Below are 8,784 nucleotides of genomic sequence, written 5' to 3' on the forward strand. Positions count from 1 at the left end.
GTCAGTCTTCCTATTGATTTCAATAAGCTTTAGGTTGGTCCCTTGATATCAATATTCTGGATCCACATCCAGAGATGGCATTGCAAAAACAAAGCCTAAGAATTTCTTCTCTCCCATAGCCCTCAAGAGATAAGTTCAGCTAATCACTGGATCAGAAACAGCAACACACAATTTTTCCCTTAATAAATTCAATGAACTGAAGCATTTTGTGAGTCAGAAAAGTGATGTGAGAAAAAAACCAAAGCACCATCCCCATATATTTATATATACACAAACACACACACATATATACATACATATATACTCTTCATCCTCCAAGCAGAACATCCTTCAAACTGTTAAAATAATTCATCAAATTGCCCTCATTGTTCCAGCATTTTACTGCCTTGCAAATTATTATTTTCTGTGTTGGGGAATATATGAGAAGGCAAAAACAAGACAAACATTTTACCGTTTATATTTTAACTGGCTTGGTTTAAAATGGATTTACTTTGTACATTGTTTGAGCACTTAGAATATTTGTAATGCTGTAAAGGTGCTCAGTGACAGAAAAATGATGCATAGCTGCCTGCCTGTGACAACATTTTAGTAATTCTTTGAGGCATCAAAACAGGTTTTAACTCTACATCCTGCAGCAACAGTCCCTGAGAGGGTATTTACAGTGTAGATACCTAAATTAGGAGATTTGTATACTGTGGCTTTCTTTATACTGTCTGGGGTGAGAAAACCTCCTCCAGAGAGGAGTTCTGAGGAGAAGCACAGTTTAAGTGCCCTGAATGTGCTAGAAAAATCATTTCCAGAAAAATCATTCCCAGCAAAAGAATTAGAGAATATTCCAAATTGCAGTACTTATTTAAAGGTTTGGAGTTTGGAATTGAAGGACACAAAGGTGAGAACAAACTTTGTCCTTATTTCTGCACTGAATCTCTTCTTCTCTTGTGAATGTCACATAGTCTTTGCTGACTGTGTGGAACACCAACATTCTTAGTCTTTAAGCAAGTTCTTTTAAGGGCTAAATATTTTCTGTGAAATGTTTTGTAAAGTTAAAGTGCTGAAGCATAGTTAGTCTGAAAAGCTTTGTGTTTCAAGTGAAATGTCTCAATCTTGGAGCATCCACTCCAAAATGACAAAGGACAGAACTGAAGTTGCCTGGCTCTCATTCGAACCTCCAGCTGCAACATGTGATGTGACGCTGCTGCTTTGTCTGAGGTTTCATCTTTCCTCAGATAAAATGCTTGTCCATTGCCTACTGCCAACAGCCTACCAATACATTTTGAGGATCATGACCCCTTTTTTACAAGGGAAAAAATATGCTTTTGTCCAACAGCATGTGTTTGGGAGTGGTAGAAATGTTGTTAGCTTCGAAATTCAGAAAATCTTGCTGCAGCACGCACAGAAATCACGATATTTCCTAAAAGAGCATCTCAGGAGTGTAAGCTCATTTGCAGCTTATACAGAGCTCTATAAATAAAAAATAAACTTAGCACATTTTTTTCTACTAATATCTACATAAAGAAAATTAGAAATTTATGAATGACAAGAAGAAAAGTAGTGAGCATGTGAAGATGGTTATGAATCAATGTTAGTTGACCAATGTCCCACCAAGAGATCCCACCAAAATCTGAATTCCAAAGTTATAAGCATCTTGCAATTTAGTCCATATCTCTACAAATTGACTAATTTTACTTTGTATGTGGAGGTTGACATGTGGTAATAATTTACATGTGTAAATGTTTCTGGTACATAAATGTGCAGAAAAGAGTGAAGTTGGGAGAAATGTTTTAAGAACAGTCTCAATAAAGAGAACCACCCATAAATCACACATTTAAGTAAAAAAAAACCAACCCAAACAACCCAATACAGAAAAACCCACCTGACAAACATACACAATAGAAGGAATGACTGAATATATTACTAAATGAAAAGCGTGTCAAAATGCATTAGAATGTATTGCAAAATCAAGTACTCATCCCTTTGAACCATATTTCAGCATCTGCAAGCGTGTAATATGGTAAATGACATATATCACCTGCTGATTGAAACACATCACCTGGTGAAATAACAATCAATCTGTGCATCTGAAACGCAGCTCTTCTCCTAATAAATTAAATGCAGAGCAAGCTAAAGCTGATGCAGCAGTTACCGAATTATGCACGGTGAGAACTGAACTCATTTTACCAGCTACTGAATCTGAAACCTAAAGAGCTGAAACTGATACAGCCCATCAGACACATCAGCTTTCTGGGAAGTGTCAGTCATAGGGGCAGGTTGAAGCTGCTGTCAGAAAATGTTTAGGTCAACAATGCTCTCTGTAACAGCCATTTGCTTCAGCTGATGGCAAAGGTGCGGGATCAGGGCATGACTGCCAAGATCCCAAACATCTGGAGTTTGATATTCAAGCCTGTGTGAGTGTTAACTATAGAGGGAGAGGTGTTGAAAGGCTCATTTTAACTCACTTTAGTTTAATGGAGCAGGGGAGAGCAGCCTATTGTATTTTTTAGCTGGGTGAGTTGAAAAGTGGTGGGATGGACAGGAGTGTGGTTTTCATTAAAAAAAAAAATAGAGGATCACTCAGCAGTGCAAATAACATTTGTGTCAGTCACATGCAAACTTCTTTCCACATCTTGTGGAAAGATACAAATATATACATGAATATGTATATGTACAGAAATATACATGTATATAAGGGAGAGCAAAAAGCCTCAAATTTGGTTTTGTGTTCTCCAAATATCATGGAAAACTGTGATGCTTCACTACATCAAAATGAATTCAAACCAGCTTTCCACTTGGGTTTCACACCTTTTCAGGCAACCTGGTCCAGCGTCACCACCCACACAGTGAAGAATTTCTTCCTATTATCCAATCTAAATTTGCCCTATTTCAGTTTAGATCCATTTCCCCTTGTCCTATCACCACATGCCCTTGTGAACAGTCCCTCTCCAGCTTTCTTGCAAAGCCCCTTCAGGTACTGAAAAGCTACAACAAGGTTACCCCAGAACCTCCTCTTCTCCAGGCTGAGCAATTCCAGTTCTCTCAGCCTTTCTGTATAAAATTCTGTGGACAGATTCATTCTTGATGCCACTCAGTGGCCAGTTTTGTTGAACTTTTAGTTAATAGTTCATTTTTACTTGTTGAAAGTACTTATTTTTATGTGTGTCCAAATAAGTTGGTTATTTGAGCCAATTGACTCAGGGTGATTTTCCTCCCTCTGACAACAAATGCTGATTTAAGGAGCAAGCTGAGTGTAAGTCAGAATCTATCAGGAAAATTCTCTGAAGTCATTGATGACTTAACTGATCAATAGGGCTGAAAAATATCAGAGCTATCATTTGCTGAAAGACAAATTCCTGGATCCCAAATGACATAGAAATGAAGCACCAACAAAAGTCCAAGGTGTCTGTGTCATGAGTCTATACAGGTCTGTCTCCAAGGCTTTTAATTAAGATTAATATGGTACGTTTCATTAAAGTAAATTAAGACTAATTCCAGCGAAGTGGGGGATGCTGAAGGGAAGTGATAACCTTGAATTAATTTACCTTTAAGAAAACACCTGAGGAGGGAAGCAAAGTTTCTTGGTTCCATTGAGTGAGTATGGCATGTTTTAAAGAAGTTTTGTTTTTCTGGAATTCACATGAGAGTCTAATCAGACTTCTGGTTTCTGTCACATTACCCTAAAATTCATAGGATAAAAACCACCTTGTCCTGTCTATACGTCTGATGAAACACAACTTGGAAAGAAGTTGATCCTTTTAGAAGCATGGAGATGATTCCTTTACAGGTCACGGCTCCAGCTGCGGATAATGGCAAAGTGTTTCCCCCCTTCCAAATCCTCAGCACCAGCCTGGGAATGTTCAGGACTGGCAAAACCCCTACGAGGCTCTGTGTGACAGCAGGAGGCCTTCAGCATTTCCAACATCTTGGCAAATAAAGCATGAGTCACATTCCCCTTGTGACTTTGCTCTGGTTTAATTATTTCTCTATTTCCGCAGTAAAAATTTGAAGGGACAAATAATGGCAGGTTCCAGATGCTACCAATTTTCAGGAATGGTTTTTTGGGTTTTGAAGTAGCTAGGCATCAAAGTCCCACAGCGATATCTGATAGAATGTCTCCGAAATACTGGATTTCAGGCTCATTTCAGGTCCACCCCACCCACTGGCCTGGTGGCTGGGAGAGAAGAAGCTGTGGAAGAGTCTGTGATCCTCCAAGTCTCAATCTGCCTCATGGTCTTCTTCTCACCCACAGAAAATGCACCATGCACACCACCCTCAGCTTCTCCCACGGCTTCTTCAGCTCTGCTGCTCCAGGGGTGGAGGGAGGTGGGAGAATGGAAAACAGGCCTGACCCATTTCTCTGTTCCCTTATCAAGGATGTAGAAAATGGGCAGGAGGAGAGAAGGAATGGCTTTTGTTCAGCACCGTGAAATACCACCCAGGCTAGGAGGAAGGTCTGATTTTGGTTCTGTCTTCCTGGCTGGGGACTATCCAGCACCTTCCAGGGCTGAGCCCAGAGACAGAACCACGATTTAAGAAAATCAAATGAGTGAGAAGGATTATATATTTCCATTTAGCTGGGAGCTAGACACATCCTCGGCAACACAGAAAGAGATTTACAACTTTTAACGAGCAGCACTCTGTAAAAATAAAATTACTTCAAGCACAGCATTAAAGCTTTTCTCAGAAAAGCTCTAATGTAAATTTTATATGGAGCGCACTACTGTACTTGCATTTGTTATTTGAATTTGTTATTTTATTGAAAAGCAGAGTCTAATCAGGATTGCCTAGTTTCAGGGAGAAAGGGAATGGGATTAAATATGAAATAACAGTTGATTCAGGATTCCTACCCACTCAGGAGGCTTCAGAAATGTTCTGTCATTTTCTAGAGATTTATATATTAAAAGTGTCTGCCCCATCATAATCACTTAACATGCTTTAAAAAGCACATAAACACACGGGGGGTTTCATTATGGCATATGGGAGAGAGATTTTTCTCAGCATTGGTCCAATTTTACTCACATTATTGTCAAATGCTAAATGTCCCATGGACATCAGGGGGAGCCGAGCCTTTTGAAAAAAGCTGTGCTTTATAAAAAGCATCAAGCAAGCAATCTGCAGGAAATATAGATTTCCAGTAAGCTAGGAACCAGGTCTAGACTCAAACAAATAATATCAGAAGGTATCTCCAGTTAGGAGAATCTTTTTTTCAGTGGCAAAAAGGAGACAAAGTTCAGATGGAGAGTTTGCAGTCCCAAGACAGATCCAGGGAAATTTTTCCTTTCAATGGCCATAATTTTGAAGAGATTGTGTCTGTTCTTTATCTCCTCTCTTATTCTTCCTTCAATTTCTCTCTTCTCACACCCACACAGAGGACTTCTAAATCTCAGCACGAGTCTGATAATATCTTCTCCTCTTTAATGTATGTTTCTGTGGAAGGGAGAATCAGCAGCTATTAGCAGCTTGTGACAGAATGCTGCATGAGGCTCTCTTTGTAGTATCCAATTGCACAGGAAAACACAATTTACAGACAATCATTGCAGCAGCCATGCTGAATGTACAGGAGAGGCATCATCCCAGTCAGTGGTGGGTGAGAGTGTCAGGTTCAAGGCTCAAGGTTTCCTCAGTGGCAGAGGCAGCTGGGAGCAGAGCCAAACACTGGGTCCATGGCTTAGGTATGTAAAATCATTTTTTTTGGCTGAAATTAGATTTCAGTCCCATGTCACATCCATTGACTTAAACATAAGGGTTTAGTATGTTTCATCAAGCTTTTGGCACCACCATAGTGAAATTCCATTTTATGGCCTGAAAAACCCATTGTCTCCTCTGACCACCTGCATAAAGGTCCCATGGAGGGTCTGGAGCACAAGTCCTGTGAGGAACAGCTGAGTGAACTGGGGGTGCTCGCCCTGGAGAAAAAGAGGCTCAGGGGTGACCTTATTGCCTTCTGCAGCTCCCTGACAGGAGGCTGTGGCCAGGTGGGGATCAAGCCTTTTTCCCTCGTAACAAAGGACAGGGCAAGAGGAAATGGACTCAAATTGCATGAGGGTAGGTTTAGATTGGATATTAGGAAAAATTTCTTCCTAGAAAGGGTTGTCAAGCACTGGAATAGGCTACTCAGGGAGGTAGTGGAGTCACCATCCCCTGAGGTATTTAAGAGATCTGTAGGTGTGGCACTTGGGGACATGTTTTAGGGGTGGATTTAATAGTACTGGGTTAATGGTTGCACTCAATGATCTTAGCAGTCTTTTCCAACTTAAATGATTTTGTGATCCTATAGCACAAAATGAGGCACAGTAATTCCCGTGTTAAGCCTGACAGATGACTTCTGGCTTTAGAGTTAAATGTCTTTCAAGAAAGATTGTGATGTCTGATTTCAAAGTCTTCAAAGGGAGGGAAAAACAGCACTTTTCATATGAAGTAATTCTGATGGTTTACAGTTATTATTGTTAAAATCCTACCCTGTCTCATATGAATTTGCCTTGCTTCCATTCCCTAGTTTTGGAATTTTGTTGTGCCTTTAGTGTTCAACTAAGACTGTACTTACAGAAAGCCATGCAGTCAGAGCTCTCACTACAGCACTCGTGTTTGAATCACCTTTTGCTGCCTTCTCTGCAATTACAAAACTTTTTATCTGGAGCTTGGACAACACTTAGTTCTCCCATTGTAACCCAAACCTTCCTGTCAACAACAAGCCTTTCAAAAATGAAGTGTTTGGTCCTTTTCTGTTCTTCACTGAATGCCAAAAAACAGATACAGCATGAGGGGGGTTCTGCTTAAACTCACACAGAAAGCATTCAGGCTCAGAAAGGAAACCCATAGTTGCATACAAATAGAATGCAATTTATATTGGGAATCTGAAATCTGATTGGATAAGGAACTAAAGGAAAATGCCTGGTTCCTTAATTTTTCTAAAAATTACTAAAAGCAATTAAAATGTGCCCTGGTTGTGCATTTAACATTTAGACACAAATTATTTCATTCCTGCTTCTTAAAGTGAGCATAAATAAGACAAAAAACTTACTGGAGGTAAGCACACCAGTGGAAAAATATGGGCATTACCCTGGTGCAAATAATTTGGGTGCTCCTGGGTTTAGGTACAGATGCAGGGGAAATAAGGATGATACTGGTATTGGTTTGATCCATAACACATTTCAAAGTGAAATCCAGACCATCAAGAGTTAGATTATAAATTTACTGACAGAAATTGACTATTTCAGTTTGACTCAAGGGGTTTTACACCTAACCTACAATGTCTAATGAAATAGTGAATGGTAATTATTGGTTAAAAACCTATTTTGAAAACCCAGCTTGTTTTGAAATCATTGACTTTCCTTCAGTACAACAGTTCCACTAATGGTTTTATTGTATTTAAGAATAATAAAAGTGGCTTGTTTGCATTTGGTGATATTTTCAGATACAAGAACCTGGAAATTCACTACTTTTTGAGACCCTTCCTCATTTGTAGGAAAATAAAATATATTTCTTCCTCAGGCAGGTACTACATGGATGCTTTTTAGATGCTGAGATATTACAGTGGCCACAGTCTTGGAAGTGAGAGAGAATATGGAGTCATCCAGCACAGAAATTCTTGGAAATGAAATAAATTCTGTCATTTATTATGTTTTTCCCAATAACATCTGGACGTGGTGATAAGGGATCCAGTATATGATGAGCTGTAGGCAGTGTAATGGAAAAACTGCCCACCCCTCTATGAGTCTTGTTTCCTGGATGTAGAGATGAAAGACAACTGATGGATTTGGAAAATGTGGAAAAGTAGAAAAACAACAAAATGTTCATGCAAACACAGTAAGCAGGGATCACAGCCAAAGCTGCAGAAAGCTATTTTGGAGCTCATTTGGGACACTTCTTACGCTCAGTGCCTCCCACATCCCTGTGGTCCTTTTGGTGCAGTGTCTACAACAGAAACAGGAGCATGATGGCCAGGTGAGGAGTGTGTGGGCCTGGTGTGCTAAATGGCATGCAGGTTTGGGCAGGTGTTTGCAGAGGGCTTTGCAGGCCCACCACACATTTACAAGTCTGAATTGAGGAGGCTGCTGTGCTGACTTGATGTATCCCACCAGATGTGCCACAGGCCTGGTGTGCTAACGAGGTTAAGAAGATTTTATATGAAACCTTTTTTATTTGCCTGTGGGCCATGGAGCAGCAGTGGCTGTGTTTGCAAAAGAATGTGTGGCCTTACCATGTCAGCAAATATTCCTTGTAGATATGAGTTTGTTCAGGCCAGTTCAGAAAGCAAAACATCATGGAAAAAGAAAAAAAAAAGTTGAGAGTCATGAAGGCAAGTGCTGTTACTTGTGGAATATAGATGACTTGAAAAGTTTTGTTTTGTTGGGGAAAAAATAAGAAAAATCACACAAAAACCCCATTCCACAATAACAGTACAGATTGTTTTCATCTAATTTCCAAGTGGGTATTGTTTTAAATTCAGTGGAGCTATAGACCAAGAGGCTTTGACATGCGATTGAAATGCACCATGCACAGAGGTTAAAGGACCCTTCCTGGAGAAATGCTCAAGAGCCCTTCAAGTGCTGCTTCCTTGACTTGTATTTCCTACTTAATATACCCTGTCTTACTACTGCTTACTCTGTATTCATCTGAACTTGGCATCATGCACGTTCTTTTCCTGCCCTTTTACGTGGCTCTGCTTGATAAATCCTCAGAACCAGCAGGCTGGGAGAGTGAAAGTGCAGCCACGAGCTGCTGAGAGTAAATGGCAGTGGGTAGCACTTTGGGCTGGGGCAGCCAGAGTTCACTGTAACAGAGCATAAA

Source organism: Molothrus aeneus, chromosome 5, assembly GCF_037042795.1.
Source record: "Molothrus aeneus isolate 106 chromosome 5, BPBGC_Maene_1.0, whole genome shotgun sequence".
Lineage (NCBI taxonomy): Eukaryota > Metazoa > Chordata > Aves > Passeriformes > Icteridae > Molothrus > Molothrus aeneus.